This window comes from Notolepis coatsorum (genome assembly GCF_963971535.1).
Source record: "Notolepis coatsorum genome assembly, chromosome: 18".
NCBI lineage: Eukaryota > Metazoa > Chordata > Actinopteri > Aulopiformes > Paralepididae > Notolepis > Notolepis coatsorum.
In genome coordinates, this window is record NC_140182.1 from 3906607 (window position 1) to 3931818 (window position 25212).

Consider the following 25212-nt stretch of genomic DNA (forward strand, 5'->3'; position numbering starts at 1 on the left):
TAGACGAGAGCGCAAAGCTTTTGCGTTTCTAGGAATTCCACCCTGGAAGGTAGTCTCACTTTTTTGCGGTTTCACCCCGTAAAAACGCCGTTTCCGTATAAACGAAAGGCACATCCGAAAAAATATTTTTGCGGATTCACCTGCTAGCGTTTCCGTCTAAACGGGGCCTTAGGCTGCAATTTGCGATTTTTCTTTATCAAATCAAATTGAAAATCAAATCAAATGTATTTGTATACGTCTTGTCCGCCAATCGTTGAACGCCCAACCACGTAATGTTATTTTGATCGTTATTTCTTTTATTCGATATTTCCATATTCGTTATCCATCCAGGCAGCCTGTGTTACCATAGGGAATGAGTCCGAGATCGCAAAAGTCCAATACCGCCGCCTGGTGGTATGTGGCCGATGTTGCACTTCCTTTGAAGTCGCTTTCACACAGGGGCTGTTTGGTCCGGACTTTCGGACCAGAATTCGATAGTCTGGTTTTTCGGGTCTGTGTGAATGCGCGTCGAACTCGGTCCGCCTGAAAACGTAGGTCTCGGTTCGGCTTCATCGAACCAAACGCGAACCAAATATAGGAAGTGATTATTATTACCACTGCTCGCAACACTCACTGCAAAACAAGCACACTGCATCTAATCTCTCTATCTATCTATCTATGTCTGTGCATCTTGGGAAGAAGGAAGAAAAAACGCGGTTTATTATTATTACCGAGGCGCGCGGCTTATTATATTATTAATAAAACAGCTACTTGTGGGCACTCATAAAAACACCGTGGTCTACAAGTTGTTTAGCGAGAGGATGGTGGTAATGTGCTTCAATAGAACAATGGATCAATGCCATGTCAAAACTCGGCTCCGCTGATCTGGAGGGCTCCGCCATAGATAGATATATATATCTATGGGCTCCGCAGTCCACACACAGACACACACACGGGATCACAGCCACACACACATTTCCACTGTCCAATAGACAAGCGCCCTTTTCGACCGCGTGACATTGTTCAGAAGGTCTCGGTCCGCCCGACAGATATCTGTGTGAACGCAGGCGAACCAAATGAAGAATGCAACAATGTTGCAACTTCACCCCCAGAACCGCACAGAGTCCACCAGAACTATATGTGAAAGCGACCTGGGACTCTGTATGGGGCTGTGCGTCGATGAAATGCCTCCGGGCGGACCTTTCTAGTAGCCTGAACCAGGGGCTTCACCCGATCGCATTGAATAGTTTTTGGGACCCCCGATTTATTATGCTGTGGGGGGTTATATCGTGGGCCAAATGGACATACGATCTACCAGATGGCAATCAAATAATTGGAATATTCTTTTTGGAATCCCACCGGCCACAGGTAAGAGCAATTTACCGTCAATTTCAGCCTGATTGTGCCTTGTTTTCATAGCCATCGCCCTGATCAGCGTATGGGGTTGTACTAATGAATGCAGTTATTGACAATTAATTTAATTCATGCATTCATGATGGAACATAATACCGATCATATGCATTTGAATTTTTAAGTGTAGCGTGTATAGGGACGAAATGGCAATGGATTTAATATAATACATGTATCAGGCTATTACTAGCCTCCCAGGAATTACCCTAAACCGCCCTAAAACCATACTTATATTCACCACGGTATAAAGCGGGAATGTATGGATGGAAAAATTATTTCTTTTTCACATCTTGAACGATAGATACCCGATGTCAAATGGGCCATAGTATTGCATGCATAGCTATAATATATATAACAGGGGTAGGCAACCCTAGGCACGCGTGCCTGCATTGGCACAGGGGGCAGCATTACATTTTTCTTTTTATTATAATATTTTTTTTGGCTTTGAAATATTATAGTGAAATATTTTGCATACATAGTATACATCAAATTATCAATTAAGCAATGAGACTTGAAATTTGGCCCTCTTATAACACATGTGATTCGGATATGGCGTGACACAGAAAAAATGTACTAACCAAATGGCATAGCCATTCTCCCATATTTAATAACAATGCACTCCTTATTGCACAACGACCCATCAGATATCCCAAATGGGAAAAGAAGGGCATACATACACATTGGGAGATATATTCAACGAACGGGGTTTCTGTAGCCATCATGAAATTCAGAACAAATTTAACCTCACCAGCTCCACATATTATTTCTATATAGTTATTAGCAACTTTGAAAGCTGATGGAGTCCCATTAAAGATACCACTTGAGCACCACAGATATCACAAATTCTTCTATGAAAGGGAGACATCGAGAGGCTTCGTATCTGACTTTTATCATCACTTACTAACGTCTTCCTATGGAATCCTTCCCCTAGACTCAGTCTGGAGGAGGGATATACCAGACTTGAAAGTACATTTTGATTGGGCTGAAGTCTGGGCAAACGTTCGACTAGCGTCACGCAACCCGGACCATCAACAGATTAATCTTAATTATATTCATAGGACTTACCTGACTCCTATAAGATTGAACCGAATGGGGCTTAAACAAGACTCTCTATGCTCCTTGTGTTTAAGAGGTGATATAGGTACATGGCCTTGAACGCTGCCCCGTCAACACATTATTTTATGATGTAAAAACTTTAGCGGTCTTTGACGTGGGACCAGAGATAAGGGCGTGGCTACAAGATACCCAGAGTTGGACCCAGACGTACCCCACGCGAAGGTAAGGAAAAACTCACTAAAAACCTAGCAATAGGAAAAAATGCACCACAGGCAATGTGTAGGAGAGAAACCTGATGAGCTTCTTTGCGGACTCCAGCGTGATCTTGAGCTCGGCGAGCGCTCTCTCCACCGGGGCCGGGTTCTGACCGGGGCCCTTCTGTCGGATCACCAACTCCTCCAGCGCCTTGACGCGCTCCTCAACCCCATTGACGCGCTGCACCAGATCATCGCAGCGCTTCCCGTTTAACTTCTCCTCCTGCTTGAATACCTTCAACATCTCCCGACATCAGCCCCAAGGTTGGAGGGAGAAGTCCATGGCTGGCTGAACAAAGGAGAAGAACCTGAGGTCAGCGAGAGATATTGATAACAATGCTGATATTGATTATTATTATTATTATTATGCCGATAAATATTGATGCTGTTGTTGTGAAACAATGCTGATATACAGTTAAGAATGAGTCATTCGCTTTTGGTTTTTAAGAAAATGGTTTGTAAAGCAATTTTTGAAGATTACAAAGGTGAATAATACTGTTTTTTTTTTGCCATTTTCTTTTAGAATACCGTTTGAGTCTTAATTTTGTTAAGAATATAGGACAGGCATGTATAAGCACTATGCTTCAGTCTGTACCTTTTCAGTCACTGTAAATCAAATATTGTTAAATGATGGTGTATATTGTATTGTGTGAGATGATGACTGAATAAACTACTACTATAACAAAATATGACTCGAATCACTCCACCGCCAAAGTACAATAAGAGCAAGAAAGATTATCTCTGACCCCACTCACCCAGCACACCATGTCTTACAGCTGCTGCCCTCCGGGAGGCGCTACAGATCTCTGGCCACCAAACCATCCTGCCATACGGACACTGAACTCCCTGTAGCAACCCCCCCTACCTCTGCTGTTATGGACATAAACTGTGATATTGTAGTCTTTGTAATTATGTATCTATGTATTTAACTGCATGTACAGGGATTAAAGCAAAAAAAAATATCTCTTTTTTTCAGGCAAAGTCATATTCTTATTTTAACCTCCACTGTATTTCTTTTTAATAGCGTTGGCGTTTTAAGGGAGCCTACTTGTTTCGGTTTCGTCGATAATCCAATGTACAGTTACCCCCCCACCCTCGCCCCCCCAACCACCTCCAATGTACAGTCGCCCCCCCCTCCACCCAACCTACCCAACCTCCTCCAATAGTTTCTTCGTCAAATGTATATACACTTTTTTTAGACTCGTATTGTATCACAAACAATACTGTATTTGTAAATCTGGTATGTCATAAATGTATAGATGTAGCAGTATTATCTATCTCTATGTCATGTATGTAATATATGTTATGATGAATTGAAAATGGGGGACCCTGATGTAAACAAGAGGAAAGTCTTTCTCTGGTCTGCAACCCCTTAACAATTGTATGTATTGAGCTGTACTGTACTGTACCCATTCTGCAATCTGTTATAACAATCAATCAATATTTAACAGATTGCAGAATGGGTACAATACAGTACGGCTCAATACACACAATTGTTAAGGGGATGCAGACCAGAGAAAGACGTTTGGCCCCCGATTGGCCCATCTGTATCCTGGAGTAGGGCTGGGCGATAAAACGATAACGATAACTATCGCGATAAATTATTTCCTCGAAATAAACATGAAACGTGGTCGCAAAGTTTCGATATATCGATTTCCAAGCTTGGCTCCGTTCAGCCTCGGCTCAGCACACTCACTAACAACAACCAACGTTACGTGATGACGTGACGTGCATACGCACAACAGCTAACAACCAATCAGTGAAGGAGATGGCCGAGAGCGAACGAGATCCGGAAGGAGACCCAGAGGTACTAGGACTCACTAAACAACAAGGCTTGCTAGGCTAATTAGCTTGCACGGCGTTGTTTTATATATTTACGTGCCGAGTATGTGTGTGTTTTGAATTCTGAGGCCACGTTTAAGTAGTGTGGGGTATACAGTGGACGTCGTTTCAATATATTGTGGCGGAAGAGAGTATTTTAGTGTCATATTTAGCACATTGTCGTGGAATACACCGCTTAGAAGCAACAGGCTGGCTAGGATACCTAGCTTGCACGGCACTGTTTTATATATTTACGTGCCGAGTATGTGTGTGTTTTGAATTCTGAGGCCACGTTTATAGTAGTGTGGGAGTGGACGTCGTTTTAATATATTGTGGCGGAAGAGAGTATTTTAGTGTCATATTTATTGTCATGAGATACTCCGCTTGTCGACTAACTGTTAACGTGCGCGGACTGATGACGACATCAACTCGACTTGAGACTTTCGCAGCAGCATATTAGAAGTTAATTAAACTTGACAGACATTATATCGACGATAATTATCGATATCGAATTATATGAAAATAATTTTATAATTTTATCGCGATAACGTTTTTGGTCATATCGCCCAGCCCTATCCTGGAGAACATTAGAAGAAAACATAGTGGCACCACATAGATTGCAGGATATAGTATACATCAAATTATCAATTAAGCAAAGCGACTTGAAATTTGGCCCTCTTATAACACATGTAATTCGGATATGGCGTGACACAGAAAAAATTTACTAACCAACACAAATGGCATAGCCATTCTCCCATATTTAATAACAATGCACTCATTGCACAACGACCCATCAGATATCCCAAATGGGAAAAGCAATGTATACATACATTGGGAGATATATTCAACGAACTGTGTTTCTGTAGCCATCATGAAATTCAGAACAAATTTAACCTCACCAGCTCCACTTATTATTTCTATATAGTTATTAGCAACTTTGAAAGCTCATGGAGTCCCATTAAAGATAACACTTGAGTGGGCGGCTACGTGGCGTAGTGGGCAAGGCGCTCGCCATGAATGCTGGAGATGCTGGGCTCGCCTGTTCGAGCCCAGCGCTCCACATTGCTTTCAGTTTAGCTGGTCGTTCATACTAATACACATTGGCCGTATTAGGGGGTGGGAAACTGATGGGTGGGGATCGGGCGTTGTGGACAGCGACTCCTACAGGTCGGTTGGTGCGCCTGCGCAGTAGAATCAGGAAGTGTCGGGGGCAGCGTGAGCCTCCCACGCGTTACTCCTCGCCACTGAGAGATCGAGCTGCGCAGGTGAAAAGATGCGACTGCTGTTAACTCAAGTACCGGAGGGGACTTGTGCTATACATGACTTAGTCCACATTGCAGCCGGCTTGTGGGAGGCAAGAAACAGCGTTCGTGACAGGGGAGGGTTGAATTGGATGATACGAAATTGGGATGGGAGAAAAATATAGAAAAAATGGGAGAAAAAGTGGATCAAAAAAAAAACTATGCTGACATGCTCACAAAGTTAAAACTCAACATAGAGAAGTGGAGGTCCCTACCTTTATCTATGGTGGGGCGTATTAACGCAATCAAGATGGTGTCTCTTCCTAGATTCTTGTATCTATTTCAAAATCTGCCAATCTTCCTCACTGCAGTTCAGTTCAGTTCAGAGTTTTTATTTGCCACATGGAATAATACAATCATAGTTTCTTCATAAAAAAATCATAAATAGCCATTCCATGGACAAAAGGAGCAGGAAGAAGAATAAATCTTATAATTACCTGCCCCTTATTCCTAAACTAACATGTATTTTCTTAATGGTCGGCGTATAACCTTATTTACACAAATAATCATTTATACCATTATAAAAGAAACACAATCCACAGTTAAACAAGAAAAATTTAAATAATAATGATAAAGAAGAAAGAAGAAAAGAAAGAGGAGAGAAAAAAAAATATCTCACTATTCAGATCACATTTTGATTTTCATACTGACTAAATATTTTTTTTTATACATTTTTTTGAATTGATAAACACTGTTACATCCCTTAAGCTCGCTATGGAGAGAATTCCATAACTTTACACCAATAACTGAAGGACACATCTGTTTAAGTGTGGTACGTGCAAACTGATGTTTAAAATTGTATTTTCTCCTACTAAACTCACTTTCTAAATGAAAAAGATTTTGTAGTTTTTCTGGCAGTGTATTATTTCTTGCCCTAAACATAATTAACATTGTTTGAAACTTAACCATGTCTTCAAGTTTAATTATTCTAGATTTAATAAATAATATATTTGTGTGTTCTCGATAACTCACTTTATGTGTGATTCGTACAGCCCTCTTCTGTAGTATATATAATGGTTTTATATTTGTCCCATAAGTATTCCCCCATACTTCAACACAATAACTGATATAAGGTGAGATGAGTGAGCAGTAGAGTGTTCTCATTGCCTCATACTCTAACACATCCTTTACTTTATTCATAACAAAAATACTCTTGGACATCTTTTTTTTAACGTGTGCTATGTGCGATTTCCATGTTAATTTATCATCCATAATCACACCAAGAAAACGAAATTCATTAACTCTCTATATCAGCTCCATCTATGGTCAGTACTATATTTTCATCTAGTTTTCGATTGCCAAAAATCATAAATTTCGTTTTTTTCAGATTCAGTGATAGCTTATTTACATCAAACCATTTCTTTAGCTTTGTCATTTCATACACAATATATTCAGCTAGTTCCTTTAAATTATTTCCAGAACAAAAAAAATTTGTATCATCAGCAAACAAGACAAACTGTAATAGTTTTGAAACATCACAAATATCATTAATATATAAAAGAAAGAGTTTGGGCCCCAAAACCGAACCTTGCGGTACCCCACATTCAATCTTCATGAGCTCAGATTTGACATCTGCCAACTGCACATATTGTTGCCTATTGTGGAGATAACTACTCAAACATTCAAGAACCATTCCTCTCACACCATATGAACGTAATTTATAAATTAGAATATTATGATCTAAGCCAAGGTATCAAATGCCTTTTTTAAATCAATAAACACCCCTATTGTTAATTTCCTTTTATCTGTTGCTGTTGTTATTTCTTCAATAATATTCATTAAGGCAGTCGCTGTTGATCTGTTTTGCCTAAAGCCATACTGGCTTTCGCTCAGCAGTTTATTCTTTTCCACAAAACCATCTAACTTATGCGAAAACAGTTTTTCAAGCACTTTCGAGAACTGTGAGAGCAATGACACTGGTCTATAGTTAGTGAAGCTGTGCTTATCTCCTACTTTGTAAAGTGGGATCACTTTTGCTACCTTCATCCTGTCTGGAAAAATACCTGTCTGAAAAGAAAGATTACAAATATAACAGAGAGGTTTGATTATACAATCAATTGTCTTCTTCACTATAATCATATCTATCCCATCACTGTCAATGGATGTCTTATTCTTTGACTTTAATACAATGGACATGATTTCTGCTTCACTGACATTTCCTAAAAACATAGACTGCAGTACTTTACCATCTCCTCTCCATCCTTCCTGTAATGGTTCATCGTGTTTTTGAATGGCATCTGCCAAATTTGGCCCCACATTCACAAAAAAAGAGTTGAATTCATTAACCACCTCATTCATGTTTTTTATAGTCTTACTATTACTAATGAAATGGCTAGGCATTTTTATGGACGCTGATTTATTTCCCATTACCTTATTTAGAATGTCCCATGTGCCCTTTATATTATTTTTATTTTCGCCTAACAATCTATTGTAATAATCTTTCTTGGCCCGTCTCATAATGAATACTAACTTATTCTTATACACTTTTTATACACAGCATTCTTTAAGAAACTAGACTATTACTTTCCCATTTGTATGGGGATATAAAACCCATCGCATATCAAAAGGGCATCTGCAGAAGCCAACACAGGAGGGAGGCCTAGGCCTCCCTGCATTCAGGAATTACTATTGGGCAGCCAATGCTAGAGCTCTGACCTACTGGCAGAGGGGACTCTCGGGTGAGACACCATCTAATAATTCCCCCCTGTGGCTAAACATTGAAGCCACAGCAGTAAAAGGCTCCTCTCTCAATTTTATCTTAAGGAACTCACTTAGGATTTTGAATCAGATAAGAGGTGTTCACAAGCCACCAAATGTCTGTATGTATACCCCTATATGTCATAACCACTCCTTTTTGCCATCTCGGACAGATGGGGCGTTTGCTGTCTGGAGGGCCAAGGGACTCACGACCCTTGGAGACTTGTACATAGACAAACAGTTTGCATCATTCGACCAACTGAAAACAAAATTTAACATTCCTAACTCCCACTTTTTTCGATATCTCCAAATCAGACACTATGTCAAAGAAAAAATTCCACATTTTGAAACCATGCCAGAGAATTGCCCATTTTATGATCTCCTGAAGCTCCCTCCAGACTCCAGACACCTGATATCTATGATCTCCTGAAGCTCCCTCCAGACTCCAGACACCTGATATCTATGATCTCCTGAAGCTCCCTCCAGACTCCAGACACCTGATATCTATGATCTCCTGAAGCTCCCTCCAGACTCCAGACACCTGATATCTATGATCTCCTGAAGCTCCCTCCAGACTCCAGACACCTGATATCTATGATCTCCTGAAGCTCCCTCCAGACTCCAGACACCTGATATCTATGATCTCCTGAAGCTCCCTCCAGACTCCAGACACCTGATATCTATGATCTCCTGAAGCTCCCTCCAGACTCCAGACACCTGATATCTATGATCTCCTGAAGCTCCCTCCAGACTCCACACACCTGATATCTACGATCTCCTGAAGCTCCCTCCAGACTCCAGACACCTGATATCTCGCTTTATGTCCCTGTTTTCCACCTCTGTGTCCACTGACCATCTGAGAGATGCCTGGTCCACTGAGTTGAATCTAGAGGTGTCTGAGAACATATGGAATGAAAGTTTGACTAGAATCCAAACTTGCTCGATCAATGCTAGGTACAAATTGATTCAATTTAAAGTCATCCATAGACTCCACTATTCAAAGACCAAACTACACAGAATTTATCCATCTCTTTCTCCATTATGCGACAGGTGTAGAGTTGCAGAGGGCTCTTTAACACATCTCTTTTGGCTCCGTCCTCATTTACAAAAATTCTGGGGTGAAATATTCCAGTGGTTGTCCAGGGTCTATGGAAAGGACATTCCCCCTGATCCAGAGTTGGCACTCTTTGGGTGTTCAGAGACTGCCTTAAGGTACACGAGGGAGGAACAACAGACACTAATGCTCGGCATGGTAGCTGCAAAAAAAATTATTCTAACCGATTGGAAATCACCTACTGTACACCCCTGTGTTTCCAGAAATGGCTCAATGAAATGATCACAATCATACAGATGGAGAGGATCCGCTACTACAGATCCAAAGAGCACAACAGGTTTTCGGACATATGGAGCCCATTCATTGACTATCTGAAGGACAAATAATTGCACTCTGCAGAGACTCACCCCTGTATATCATGTTTGACCTGCACCTTGTAACACCTGGCTATACAACACACTCTAATGCTTTGAGTTAAGTCACACTGTTATTTTATTTTCCTGTCTGGCAGTCTTTTTCGTTTTGTTATGTCCGTTTATTTTTGTTCCGTCTCCTCCTTTTTGTTTGTCCGTTCTTGTCTAGTAAACTGAGAAATAAAGTATTTAAAAGAATGAGTCATTCGCTTTTGGTTTTTAAGAAAATGGTTTGTAAAGCAATTTTAGAAAACTACAAAGGTGAATAATACTGTTTTTTTTGCTATTTTCTTTTAGAATACTGTTTGAGTCTTAATTTTGTTAATAATATAGGACAGGCATGGATAAGCATTATGCTTCAGTCTGTACCTTTTCAGTCACTGCCTGAATCAAATATTGTTAAATGATGGTGTATATTGTATTGTGTGAGATGATGACTGAATAAATTACTACTACTACTACTATAACAAAATATGACTTGAATCACTCCACCGCCAAAGTACAATAAGAAGAGCAAGAAAGATTATCTCTGACCCCTCACCCAGCACACCATGTCTTACAGCTGCTGCCCTCCGGGAGGCGCTAGATCTGACCACCAAAACATCCTGCCATACGGACACTGAACTCCCATTATGTTTCCCTTTAGACAACAAACATAATGCTAATGATGCACTTTTGTTAAGATAATTAGGTGACCATTCTCGGTCACTATATTCAGGTCGCATTAATAGTTTAACGCTGTTCAGATCGCGTTTTCCTAATCCGGTGCGGACCTGTGAACAACTAGGTGATAAAGGTCTTGGGATTTGTAGTCATTTTGTAGTCATAACATTTTCACCTTTTACACCAATGCTGCCATCTACTGACAACAGAAAGTGTTGTGTATAATGTTAAGTTGATAGGCTACCCGCGCACACTTGTAAACAGTCGCCAAAAACACATTCTAGAGATTCCCACTTTTTACTGGTACATACGTTCATATCTAATAGTCTTTAGCTGACTAAATATACGTAGATGAATACTCATGAAATTTGATATATATTCTAAAATACCGTACTTTTCGCACTATAAGCCGCACCTGACTATAAGCCGCAGCAGCTAAATTGAATGATGTGTACATATATAATCCGCACTGGACTATAAGCCGCAGGTGTTTTAATGTTTAATTACCATATGTAATTAGCATTGGGACACAATACTGTCGGACAAATAACAAGAATTAACTAATTTACAAGTTGTATTAAGTTTAGCAAATAAGGGAACAGATAAATAACATTTCAATGCAGTCAAAAAAGCAATATTTAGATTTTTACATTTTCGGGTTTGGTCACGTCGAGTCACATATAAGCTGCACCGTTATATAAGCCGCAGGGTAGAAAAATGGGGGGGGGAAAGGCGCGGCTTATAGTCCGAAAATTACGGTAAGTATAATATCACTTCACCTAACTGTCGGCATGCAATTCCCAAACGCTGACAGTAAAAAAAGCCTGGATGTCGCGCAAAATGGGGCGTGGCCGAATTTGGTTTTGGGCATTCCCAGACAAAGAGTGACCGAGATTGGTCTATGTTCCGTTAAGTAAATGGAAGATTCTCCCCCCCCCCCCCCCCCATCTTTGACGGTAAATAACACCATGCTAAAGATAACCAGACATGAAAAACTGCCACTGAAAAGGGGTGGAGATAAGGGGGACGGAACATAAATTGGGATTATTCGCAGACGACGTGATAGTATATATGAGACAACCAGACACAAGCTTCCCGACACTGATGGATCTACTGAAGACACAGACATTAGCACTGAACTACACACCAACAATAGAGATCAAAGAAAAATACAAAATTAAATGGGACATGGACAGGATCAAGTACCTAGCGGTGAACATCACAAGAGGGGTGGAGGGGCTATACGATGAAAACTATACACAGATAAATCAGAAAATCAAGAGAGATCTAGAAAGATGGACGGTGATGCCCCTAGATTTCAGTTCAAGGATCGAAATCATTAAGATGAACATATTACCAAGGTTACTATACCTATTTCAATCCCTACCTATATTAATACCACAAAAACAATTTAGGGAATGGGATAGACAGATATCAAGATTAATTTGGGGGGGGGGGGGAAAGGCCAAGGATCAGATATGTGACTCTACAATTACCAAAGGAGAAAGGAGGGATGGCAGTACCCAGTTTAGAAAGCTATTACTATGCAGCACAGCTTAGAACAGTAGCATGCTGGTGCAATGTGAACTATGAGGCCAAATGGAAAGATATAGAAACCAAAAGAGAGGGATTCAAAGTGCAGGCACTGATAGGAGATAGGGAGCTGTTCAGAAGAAAGGAACAACTACTAGATCCAATTACCAGATTCACTATAAACATATGGAACACAATAGTAAAGAAATACAAGCTAGAAAAAGAATCTAAGATACTGAGATGGATAGCACACGACAACAAATTCAGACCAGGGATAGAAGACCATGGGTTCAAGAGGTGGGAACGGGGGGGTATAACAGCAATGTGCACGATGACGGAAGGAGGGGAGATGCAGACTCTACAAAAATTGAAAGAAAGATACGGACTAGAGAATAGGGACCACTTTAGATATTTACAGATTAGGGACTACTATAACAAGGAAATAAAGCAAGATAGAGACAAAGAACAGAATGGGGTAATTAAGATAATGGTAAAGTCATACGAAAGACGGAAGGGGAGGGTGATATCAGCACTATATCAGGCAATAATGGACAGTAAGGGAAATACAACATTGTATGTAAAAGAAAAGTGGGAAAGAGAGTTGGAAATAGAGATAACAGAGGAGGAATGGTATGACACATGTAAGACACAACAAACAACCACAGGATCAAGGATATGGAGGGAGTTTGGGTGGAAAAATATAATTAGATACTTTATAACACCAGAAATACAGGGCAATTACACACCAGCAAAGAAAACATGTTGGAGGGAGTGTGGACAGGAAAGGGCGAACCATACACACATATTCTGGGGATGTCAGAAGATAAGGCACTACTGGGAAGAGATAGGAGGGATAATAAATGAAATAATAGGATACGAAATACCCCAGGGAGGCCAAGTGTTTTATTTGGGGAATCTGTCACAAGAAGGAATCCAAGGGGAAGACAAATATTTGATTAAGATATTGATAGTGGCAGCCAAGAAAGCTTTAACTAAACTGTGGTACAAGGTAGAAGTGCCGACAAAGGATCAATGGATAGAGTTGGTAGAGGGGATACAGGAAATGGAGAGAATCACACATCTGCTGAGGCTGCAAGAAGAAAAGTTTGAATGGAAATGGGGAAAATGGGAAGAATACAGGAGGGGAAGTAACGACATCACAGAGGTTTGAAAAGGATACAAGGAAATGAATAAAAATGTAAATAATTAATGTGAATGTAGAATGGACCGAAGGACCCATGTCACACTTTTTCTTTACTCATTTTTTGTCTATTTGTTTTATATTTATGTACTGTGTATCGTCTATGAATGTTGTCTATGTATGAAATAAAAATAAAAACTTAAGTTTAAAAAAAGAAAAACTGCCACTGAGCTCGTTCAGCACCTTCTTGAGATCACGACACGTGTACATAAAATCTAAGCAAATGAATAAAGGGAAGATGTTTAAACAGAAGGTTTTGTAGATACAGTACTGAATTCTGCCATCCGGACACATGAAATTTGAAATATGATTATATAATATAGAATATCAGGCCTATAAATTACCTTATTGTGGCCATGTCGCACATCTATGGATCAGGCCAAATCTCCTCTTTCCAATGGCAGAGTTCAATCTGGATTTAGTATCACCAGGCATGCAGCACAAACCGTGAATGAAATCTACTGTAAGTACAGTTACTTTTTTATAATTTAAATTTCTCCGTCATTTTTCATCAGATTGCAATGCCGTTTTTTGCTACACGTTCACAGAGAGGTAGAGAAACTAACGGCGGTCTAATTTATGCCAATAACGTTGAAGTTTGTGGTAGATAAGAGGTTAATACAGGCAGTAAACACTGTACAATCCATTTAAAACAGGCAGTCCACACCCGGTTGTTGCCTGGTAACTGCGTGGCTTTATGAGGGTATAAGTGGGATTGTGACATGGAGGGTATTTTGGAGGCAGTCTCTGGATCAGACAGTATGAATAAAAAAAGCCATCAATGACATTCAGACTCATGTTGTTGTTCTGCATCGTTTCCACAGGGAATCAAAAGGGAGGAAAGGGGTATTTTAATAAATAGATATAAAATCAGGGGGGGTGCACCAACACCACTTGTATCTACTGCTTATACCAATCATGAGTACTACGCTTTAAAAATATATATCAATATTGGTCAATATCAAGTATCGAACAAATTCGTTGCTTTTACGGAATATAGAATTTACTCGTTAGAGGTCAGTGTACAAAAAGGATCGAGATATATAATGTGTTTTCCTTCATTAGAGGGATCTAAACTCATGTGTGTAAAGGAAGAAATAGGCCATTTTATTTCTAATGTCCCAATTTTTGCCTATTATATTTATTATATTATTATTATATTATTATTATTATTATTATATGCTGCTGAATTAGGACCGCCCCTGCTATGAACTAGTCACTAGACTATAAAAAAAGAAAGGAAAAAAAAAATCATCATTTCATTTGGGCTGTGGGGGGTGCTTAATGTACAGACTGACCTGAGGAAAAGGCTGCAGGTAGACCCTCCTCTTCCTCCTCCTCCTCCTCTTCCTCCTCCTCCTCCTCCTCCTCTCGGCTGCACCTGGGCCTCCTCGTTAGTATAGTGGCGAGTATCCCCGCCTGTCACGCAGAAGACCGGGGGTTAAATTCCCCGACGGGGAGCCTCTACTTGTGTCGTGGCTTTACCAAATCAGCCACTTTATTTTATCTTCGAGTTATTTTAAACTCACACACAACCCTCTCCCCAATAATAATAATTTATTTTTTTCTTTTATATATACACACACATTTTCTTCCACGTTTGGGCCTTTCATCCACACGTAAACGGTGTTTTCAGACACATAAACAGAGATTTTCAAAAACGCATTTTAGTATACCTACACATTAGGGATGCACCGCTGCCGGAGGGCGACGTTCTCCTCCCTCTGATGCAGCGCCCGCGCCTCCTCCTTCAGATTCAGAGAGAAACCTTGCGAGAGCCTTTGCGTCCTCCAGCGTCCTCCAGCGGGGCGAGCGCCCTCTTCAGCGCCACCATAGGATCACCCTGATCCAGATTCAGACTTTTCAAGATGACTAGATCCTGAATATCAGTGCTTTAATCCTACCGATCTCCATCTAGTGGATATGAAAAATAATACAAGGAAGACAAGAGACCACATTGCAGAGACATCTATAATGTCTAATTATATTGTTAAATACATAAAGGACATAAAATCATAATGGAATTGTACAAAAAATTAAATAAAAAATCCCACTAGGGTAACAACAAAAAAACATTCATCCAGGCGTGCTTTGAGGAGCTGCATCTCCGCCTCATTGACGCGCCGCTGCTCCACATTGATGCGCGCGACCATCTCAAAGCAGCGATTCTGGTTTCGCTTATTCTCCTTGTGCCGCTTCCATCCGTACATCACCGCCCCCGGCGACAGCCCCAAGACTGGCAGAACAAAGGAGACGAACCTGAAGTCAGATTACACGTTACTGTAATCCGATTACTTTTTACCCGAAAATAGTAATCCAACGCGTTAATCTTTACAAGCCAGTAATCTGATTGCAGTTACTTGTCCCAAGTGGCCATGCGTTACTATTTCGTTACCATCTCTCATCATAATAGTGTATTGTAACCTATACTGATTCCTACTGTGTTTTAATTATTGTACTATGTTTTTTAACTGAGGGGTTGTATTTTAATGTATTTATTTGTATGTATTTTAGTGTATTGTAACCTATATTGATTCCTACTGTGTTTTAATTATTGTACTATGTTTTAATTATTGTTGTGCTCATGTCACCTGCCCCAGAGACTACAGTTGAAAATTAGCCAACTTGGCTAAACTGGCATATTTACAGTCATATGTTCCTTAATATGCACTGTCTCTGTATTTTAAACCAATAAATACAAATACAAAATAATGCAAGGCGGAATGCAGTGTTTTATTTAGTTTTCGACAGTAAAAAATACGTTTGGAGCCGTTTTCCTGCATTGGGAGTGACGTCACATGTCACGTTTTCAAAGCGTGTCTGAGCCACGCAACCTCACGTGTTGTACCATGCTGGTGGGCGGTGCCCCCTCACGTGTTGTACCATGCTGGTGGGCGGTGCCCCCTCACGTGTTGTACCATGCTGGTGGGCGGTGCCCCCTCACGTGTTGTACCATGCTGGTGGGCGGTGCCCCCTCACGTGTTGTACCATGCTGGTGGGCGGTGCCCCCTCACGTGTTGTACCATGCTGGTGGGCGGTGCCCCCTCACGTGTTGTACCATGCTGGTGGGCGGTGCCCCCTCACGTGTTGTACCATGCTGGTGGGCGGTGCCCCCTCACGTGTTGTACCATGCTGGTGGGCGGTGCCCCCTCACGTGTTGTACCATGCTGGTGGGCGGTGCCCCCTCACGTGTTGTACCATGCTGGTGGGTGGTGCCCCCTCACGTGTTGTACCATGCTGGTGGGCGGTGCCCCCTCACGTGTTGTACCATGCTGGTGGGCGGTGCCCCCTCACGTGTTGTACCATGCTGGTGGGCGGTGCCCCCTCACGTGTTGTACCACGCTGGTGGGCGGTGCCCCCTCACGTGTTGTACCACGCTGGTGGGCGGTGCCCCCTCACGTGTTGTACCACGCTGGTGGCTGTTATTATTGGTGCAGAAATTGAAAACATGCATCATATGGACTAACAAATAAAGTTGTAGCAACAGTGACTGATAATGGTTCCAATTTCGTGAAGGCATTTAAAGTCTATCAGCACCCGTCTGCTGCCCCCTGTCTGCTGCCCCCTGTCTGCTGCCCCCTGTCTGCTGCCCCCTGTCTGCTGCCCCCTGTCTGCTGCCCCCTGTCTGCTGCCCCCTGTCTGCTGTCTGCTGCCCCCTGTCTGCCGCCCCCTGTCTGCTGCCCCCTGTCTGCTGCCCCCTGTCTGCTGCCCCCTGTCTGCTGCCCCCTGTCTGCTGTCTGCTGCCCCCTGTCTGCTGTCTGCTGCCCCCTGTCTGCTGTCTGCTGCCCCCTGTCTGCTGCCCCCTGTCTGCTGCCCCCTGTCTGCTGCCCCCTGTCTGCTGCCCCCTGTCTGCTGCCCCGTGAATGTGAGGAACAAAATTGTAAATCGCTTTGGATAAAAGCTGCTATAATATAAATGCACCGTTTGCCATTTGACCAGGCCCTCTAATCTACAGGAAGGGGCCGAGCGGGCTCAGGTCTGTCACCACGTGCAGCCTGTCTGCTACTGCAGGTGTTTTACCAGTCTGTAGTCACCGGGGGGGGGGGGTTACACCAACTCAAGAGACCCTAACAAACGGAACAAGCTGGGGAGGAAGGCTCTAGCTCCACAGTGGGAGTCGAACTGGTTAAACTAGAGGTGGTGGCAGAGAGGACAAATACGATATTACTATACTGGAGAACCCCTCCCACCGCCTCTAGGGGGCACTAGCCAAGATGAGGAGCACGTTCAGCCACAGACTTTTAGCCCCTTTGTCGATATTCCAATGTACAGTTTTTTTACCCAACCCCACCCCACCTACCCAACCTGCTCCAATGTACAGTTTCTACGTCAAACGTATATACTCTCTTTTTTAGACTCTTTTTGCATCACATACAGTGCTGTATTTGTAAATCTGGTATGTCATAAATGTATAGATGTAGCAGTACTGTGGGCGGCTAAGTGGCGCAGTGGGCAAGGCGCTCGCCACTAACGCAGGAGATGCTGGGTTCGAGCCCAGCTCTCGGCGTTGCTATCAGTTTGGCTGGTCGTTCATACTAACGCAATAGGCAGTGTTAGGGGGTGGGAAAGCCGGTGGGTGGGGATCGGACGTTGTGGACAGCGACTCCTACAGGTCGGTTGGTGCGCCTGCGCAGTAGAATCAGGAAGCGACGGGGGCGGCGTGTCCCTCCCACGCAGACCCTCGCCGCTGAGAGATCGCGCTGTGCAGGTGAAAAGATGCGACGGCTGCCTCCTCGTGTACCGGAGGGGACGCGTCTATTCGAATACCAACCGGTTCATGCGTCCGCGTTCGCGTTTTGCGAATCTGATTGCCACTGCCGTTTCTGGTGCGATCCGATTGGCCACAGGCGTTTCTGGTCATGTGACATGTGCGCCCAATCGCGTGACACGCCCATTTCCGCCTCGACCAGCAGCAAACTACCTAACGCCTAGTTTATCACTGGTTAAGCTTAGGCGACTCTTTCGAAGTTGGTTAAAGGGGAACTATTTTACTATTTCTTTCACTATTTGGGCACTTTTACACAATTCCTGTGAGTCTATGGAACACCTCTGTAATATATATATTTTTTTTATTCATTGTTTTGTATTTCTAATCAAGTCCTCAAAAACAGCATTTTTCTACCTCAAGATCTCGAGCCGTCTTGAGCCTGGGCTCCTAAACCACTGCGCAGCGTCGTCTTCGCCTGAACATTATCATGCAGCGGTGTCTTTCTGACATCACAAATCATCACATTTTCAAATGACTCAGTTCAGTGAGGGTGAATATTGTGAGAGGAGAATTGGAAGAATGCGCCAATATGAGAATTTTGAGACATAGATCATATTAATATAAGTTCACATAGCTAGGAAACAATGCTAAACACTCAAAAAGGCCATTTATAAGATAGTTCCCCTTTAAGGTTAGAGTTTGGAATCAGGGCTGGTGTTCTATCGCCCTGCTCTAAGACAAACTCTAACCTTAACCAACTTCGAAAGAGTGCCTAAGCTTAACCGGTGAAAGAACTTGCCGTCACACGATTGGTGCGACCAGAAACATCAGTGGCCAATCAGAGCGCAAAACGCGAACGCGGAAGCATGAACCGGTTGGTATTCGAATACAGGCGGAGGGGACACGTGACGCAAGGCTTCGTCCACATTGCAGCCGACCAGTGGGAGGCATGGCCTAACAGCATTCGAGACAGGGGAGGGTAGAATTGGATAACACGAAATTGGTGTTTGTGGATGGAGGGGTAGTGGGTCACGTGACCCTCCAACACGGAGTGTCTTCAGACGCCGACCCGACACGGAGGGGACTTACGTTTCTGTAGTGACACTAGGGGGGGGGGGGGAATCACCAGAGGCCTCACGATACGATATCATCACGATACTCAAGTCACGATGCAATAGTATTGCGATTCAAAATATATTGCGATATGCTGAGTATTGCGATTTATTCCCTTTTTTCAACTGCAAAGTTAAACTTTGTCAACATGTTTTATCTAATAAAATAAAGTTTTCAGTCTGTTCATCTCACTTCAATAATTTTTATTGCAGCAAATGGGATTTTCTCAAGCAGACAGATGTCACTGTAATAATCTGTGTTGCATGTTTAATATCTGAAATTATGGGTATCGGTATTTTTTTTTTTACATTTATTTAACTTTTATTTACCCAGGCAAGCAAGTAAGAACAAATTCTTATTTTATGTATTGTCAAAAGTATGCATAATGTTGTGTTAATTCCACGACAAGAGATGTGTAATGTTAATAATTACCTGGAATGATTCAGTTTTTTAGGGGGGGGGGGGAACCCTGCATATATCGGTATCGGTTGATATTGGTATCGGAAATTAAGAGTTTGAAAATATCCGTATGTCGGTAAAAAAGCCAATATCGAACATCCCTAGTTTCGGGGCCGTGTTGATCTCGGTGCTTACTGGGCTCGGAGCTCGCCGTCTCTCCTTTGCGGACGTGGACACCCAGGTGGTTCTCCATGTTCTCCATGCGGCCGATGGTCACTGCACAAACCACGCAGTGGTAGTGGGACGCCTGCGGATGAATGATTTTATTTCGGCCTTTTTTTTTTTTTTTTTTTACAATTTTCCTTTTTTTATAAATAAAATGACCGAAAAGGTGTAGGCTGAAGCCGAGGCTTATAACCTACCCTTTTTACATTACATTACACTATTTACAGAAAACAATTAAATACAAAAGAGAAACATAATTCAGTAAATCATTTAGCAAAGGTTACACACGTTTCATAGTTTTATGTACAAAACGTACACATTTATTTATGTTTTAAATACTTTTTCTTTTTTTAAATATATGTTTTTCTTTCTCCCTTTGTCACTATTTGAACACAGCTATGTTATAGATGTAATATGATCAAGTCAATGGAAAGAAGAAACTGTGGAACAGTCTGAATGTGGTGCTAAAGTAATGTCCAAACGTGAGACAATTCAAACTGAATTTTAAAGAAATTATTTTCACGAGGTACAGGGATGAGGAAGGGATTTGACATTCACAGGTGTTTACATTTTAATTTAATTTCTTTCATGTTTTGCATATATATTTGTTTTCTAAGGTTTTAAATTAGTACATTAATTTTGAGTAGTTGAAAAGGGGTAGGATTAAATAAGTGTATACTTCTTCCTACTCCTTTTCGAACATGTAAATTGAGTTATGTTCTCTTTAAAAAAAATGTATTTCAGAGATCAATGATTTGTTTTTGTTTTATATAGTTTGTATTTACATGTTCGAAATAAAGATACATTTTTTTTTTTTCTTTGACCAGTCAGCTGGTTCTTTTCGCGTTTATTGCTTTTTCTGGTCAAGTATGACCGACAGAAACAGGTTGAATGGGGTATAGATCGGGGGAAAGACACTGAGAAAATACGGCGAGTCCGGGAGTCGAACTCGTGTACCCCAGATCCGTGACGCGCACGGTTGTCCCCGACGGCGAAATAGCGTTCGAGGTACGCGGTGAGCTACTGGAGCTCCCCAAGATACATTTTTTTTAAGATCAAAGAAATTTTATTTAGGAGGAAATTAGTGAGATAAATGGTAAATGGACTGCATTTATATCGAGCTTTTTTTATAGAGTAATCATTCTCTCTTTAAATAATACATCCCCAGAGCTGTTAGAAAGGTGTCGAATTTCCCCCAAAATAATTATTGACTAATATCATTTAAAAACATTTGGCTTGTCCCAAATTAATGTTGTTTACATGTTGCAGGCGTGTAGCCCGTCCCTACTTCCCATTTCTCCACGTGGAACGCACCAGATTGAATAAATTAGATGATGTGCTGTAGTGCGACATCTAGTGGCTGCATTGTATCTATAGCACCTATAAGTACTTTTAACACTTTCTCCGCCGGAAACGGCTTACATTTAATCTCCCGACCTGTGCAAATAAAATGTAAGACTTTTTAATACCTTTTATGGCCTTAGATTGAATTAGGAATTCAATACATTTAAGATTTTTTAATACCTTGCAGATACCTTGGTATGGTAGACGGAGAGAAACACACACCGACCTTACCGTAGACTATAGCTAGGGCCAGGATTCCGCCCGTGCTGGTGCCAGAGACCCAGTTGAAGAGGTCTCTGGTGGGCAGACCGGCCTCTCTCTCCAGGTCTATCAGCATCTGGATGAGGACCAGGCCCCTAATCCCTCCCCCATCCAGACACAGCAGCCGGTCCTCTGGTCTCCTGTGAGGCAGAGCATGGTCATGGTCAATGGACTGCTTTTGTACAATGCTGCTGTAGTGTGGTAGTGAAATGGTTAACCATTCTGTAGTGTGGTAGTGAAATGGTTAACCATTCTGTAGTGAAATGGTTAACCATTCTGTAGTGTGGTAGTGAAATGGTTAACCATTCTGTAGTGTGAAAGGGTTAACCATTCTGTAGTGTGAAATGGTTAACCATTCTGTAGTGTGGTAGTGAAAGGGTTAACCTTCTGTAGTGTGGTAGTGAAAGGGTTAACCATTCTGTAGTGTGGTTGTGAAAGGGTTAACCTTCTGTAGTGTGGTAGTGAAAGGGTTAACCTTCTGTAGTGTGGTAGTGAAAGGGTTAACATTATGTAGTGTGGTAGTGAAAGGGTTAACCTTCTGTAGTGTGGTAGTGAAAGGGTTAACATTATGTAGTGTGGTAGTGAAAGGGTTAACATTATGTAGTGTGGTAGTGAAAGGGTTAACATTATGTAGTGTGGTAGTGAAAGGGTTAACATTATGTAGTGTGGTAGTGAAAGGGTTAACATTATGTAGTGTGGTAGTGAAAGGGTTAACATTATGTAGTGTGGTAGTGAAAGGGTTAACATTATGTAGTGTGGTAGTGAAAGGGTTAACCTTCTGTAGTGTGGTAGTGAAAGGGTTAACCTTCTGTAGTGTGGTAGTGAAAGGGTTAACATTATGTAGTGTGGTAGTGAAAGGGTTAACCTTCTGTAGTGTGGTAGTGAAAGGGTTAACATTATGTAGTGTGGTAGTGAAAGGGTTAACATTATGTAGTGTGGTAGTGAAAGGGTTAACATTATGTAGTGTGGTAGTGAAAGGGTTAACATTATGTAGTGTGGTAGTGAAAGGGTTAACATTATGTAGTGTGGTAGTGAAAGGGTTAACCTTCTGTAGTGTGGTAGTGAAAGGGTTAACCTTCTGTAGTGTGGTAGTGAAAGGGTTAACCTTCTGTAGTGTGGTGGTGAAAGGGTTAACATTATGTAGTGTGGTAGTGAAAGGGTTAACATTATGTAGTGTGGTAGTGAAAGGGTTAACCTTCTGTAGTGTGGTAGTGAAAGGGTTAACATTATGTAGTGTGGTAGTGAAAGGGTTAACATTATGTAGTGTGGTAGTGAAAGGGTTAACATTATGTAGTGTGGTAGTGAAAGGGTTAACATTATGTAGTGTGGTAGTGAAAGGGTTAACATTATGTAGTGTGGTAGTGAAAGGGTTAACCTTCTGTAGTGTGGCAGTGAAAGGGTTAACCTTCTGTAGTGTGGTAGTGAAAGGGTTAACATTATGTAGTGTGGTAGTGAAAGGGTTAACATTATGTAGTGTGGTAGTGAAAGGGTTAACATTATGTAGTGTGGTAGTGAAAGGGTTAACCTTCTGTAGTGTGGTAGTGAAAGGGTTAACCTTCTGTAGTGTGGTAGTGAAAGGGTTAACCTTCTGTAGTGTGGTAGTGAAAGGGTTAACCTTCTGTAGTGTGGTAGTGAAAGGGTTAACCTTCTGTAGTGTGGTAGTGAAAGGGTTAACCTTCTGTAGTGTGGTAGTGAAAGGGTTAACCTTCTGTAGTGTGGTAGTGAAAGGGTTAATCTAATCCAAAGACACCTCACGGCTCATTGGTTACTGAAGCCGCCATGTGCATGATGTCAACAAGTCAAAGACAGACTTAATTTAACCTTTATTTAACCAGGCTGGTCAATCAAATGTTGAAATGTATAAAAACAGCTATATATCCATGGGATATCAGTGCACTCTTTACGCGCACTAGATAAAAGTATACGTCCACACTAATAAAACTATTTAGTAGTATATAGTCTATTGGCTGAGTGAGCCTGGCATTCGTTACAACATCACGTCCGGTCTGCTGTAGAATCTTGTAGATCATTCCAGTTTCAGTTTTTTGTTTCTCCTCACAAAATACTTTCAATTGGTAGATAGAGGGAATACCGGGAACTGGTAGTGGACTTCGTCACATGGTGCGATAAAAACCACCTGCAGCTAAATGTGGCGAAGACCAAGGGACTGGTGGTGGAGCTGGGGAGGAGGAGGAGTGCACCCGTGACCCCCGTTTCCATCAGGGGAGTCGATGTGGACATGGTTGAGGTGTACAAATACCTCGGTGTGCACATCGACAACAAACTGAATGGGTCAAAACACGCAGAGGCACTGTACAAGAAGGGCCAGAGCCGACTCTACTTCCTCAGAATGTCTGTACAAGGATGTTGAGGATGTTCTATGAGTCGGTGGTGGCGGGCGCCTTCTTGTACGCTGTGACCTGCTGGGGCAGCGGACTGAGAGCAGGGGACACAAACAGGCTGGATAAGCTGGTCAGGAAGGCCAGCAGCGTGGTTGGGGTGGAGCTGGACTTTCTAGCGAGGGTGGCGGAGAGGAGGAGCCTTGCTAAGCTCCAGGCCATCAGGGAAAACCCCTCCCACCCACTATACACAGACTTGGCTGACAGGAGGAGCATGTTCAGTGCCAGGCTCACACTACCTAAATGAACGGCACAGGAAGTCCTTCATTCCAACAGCCATCAGACTTTACAATGCATCATGTGTGAGTGAATGGGTGAATGTGAGGCATAAGTTGTAAAGCGCTTTGAATAAAAGCACTATATAAATACACCATTTACGATTGCTCTACTTCCTGTCGGCTGTCGCTTAAATAATTAGCAAGCCCTGGCTCGCCCTGCAGTGGAAACCAGGCTACCGGTCCTGTTCACAAGTTGTACTGCAAGACAGAGGACCAGAGGAGATAAAGACACGCAGAGTTGGTTCTTGGTGAACAACAACCTGGGTCTACGTCGACAGAGCACACAGAGTGCTGGTCTTGGGTCAGTGCACAGGGGAAACAACCTGGGTCTACGTCGACAGAGCACACAGAGTGCTGGTCTTGGGTCAGTGCACAGGGGAAACAACCTGGGTCTACGTCGACAGAGCACACAGAGAGCTGGTCCTGGGTCTACGTCGACAGAGCACACAGAGTGCTGGTCCTGGGTCAGTGCACAGAGCACACAGAGTGCTGGTCCTGGGTCAGTGCACAGAGCACACAGAGTGCTGGTCTTGGGTCAGTGGACAGGGGAAATTCTCTACATGACCGTAGTTAAGGTAACAAGGTTGGAACCAACTCTAGATCAGCACTCGCAGTAGAAAGTGATGTTCGAAATCTCAATTATCTGGCTTCACACAGCATCAAAACAAGCAGAAGAGAAATAAGGGAAAGACGAAGGAACTCAAAATAGTTTGAGAAAATCTTAGGTTGACTTACAAATACGCGGCTTGGTAGACTGGCTGCTTCTTCAAGGACTGGCTCCTTGCGCATCCTCTTCTGCAGAAACAAAATTAAAAACAGTTTTGACCAATACAGCAGCAATAGATTTTATATGCCACGTGATTTGATGTGCTGTGCTTATTTCTGTAGTACACTTGACCGCTTTGGGAAATTAGCTTATTTGCCATCTACCCTGGAGTTAGACAAGAAGATACAAACCCTTTTTCTTCTGTGTGCATGCAGTAGGAGTAGGAAGACGTTGGTAACTAGGCTAATAAGGGAACCTACTTCCAGTGACTGACGCTAAGCTAGGCTAACGGTGCACGTCTTCCTACTCCTACTGTTAACAAAACCATACTAATTAC

General features: G+C 42.3%; 1 long non-coding RNA gene across 1 annotated transcript; it reads right to left on the bottom strand.

Moving 5' to 3' along the window:
• Positions 1-15471: 15471 nt before the first annotated feature.
• Positions 15472-24903, bottom strand: LOC311244758. The gene is made up of 4 exons (XR_014620719.1): positions 24845-24903; positions 21403-21572; positions 19798-19909; positions 15472-15618 (listed from the first exon to the last, which is right to left on the bottom strand). It is a non-coding gene; the product is annotated as an uncharacterized lncRNA (long non-coding RNA).
• Positions 24904-25212: the final 309 nt, after the last annotated feature.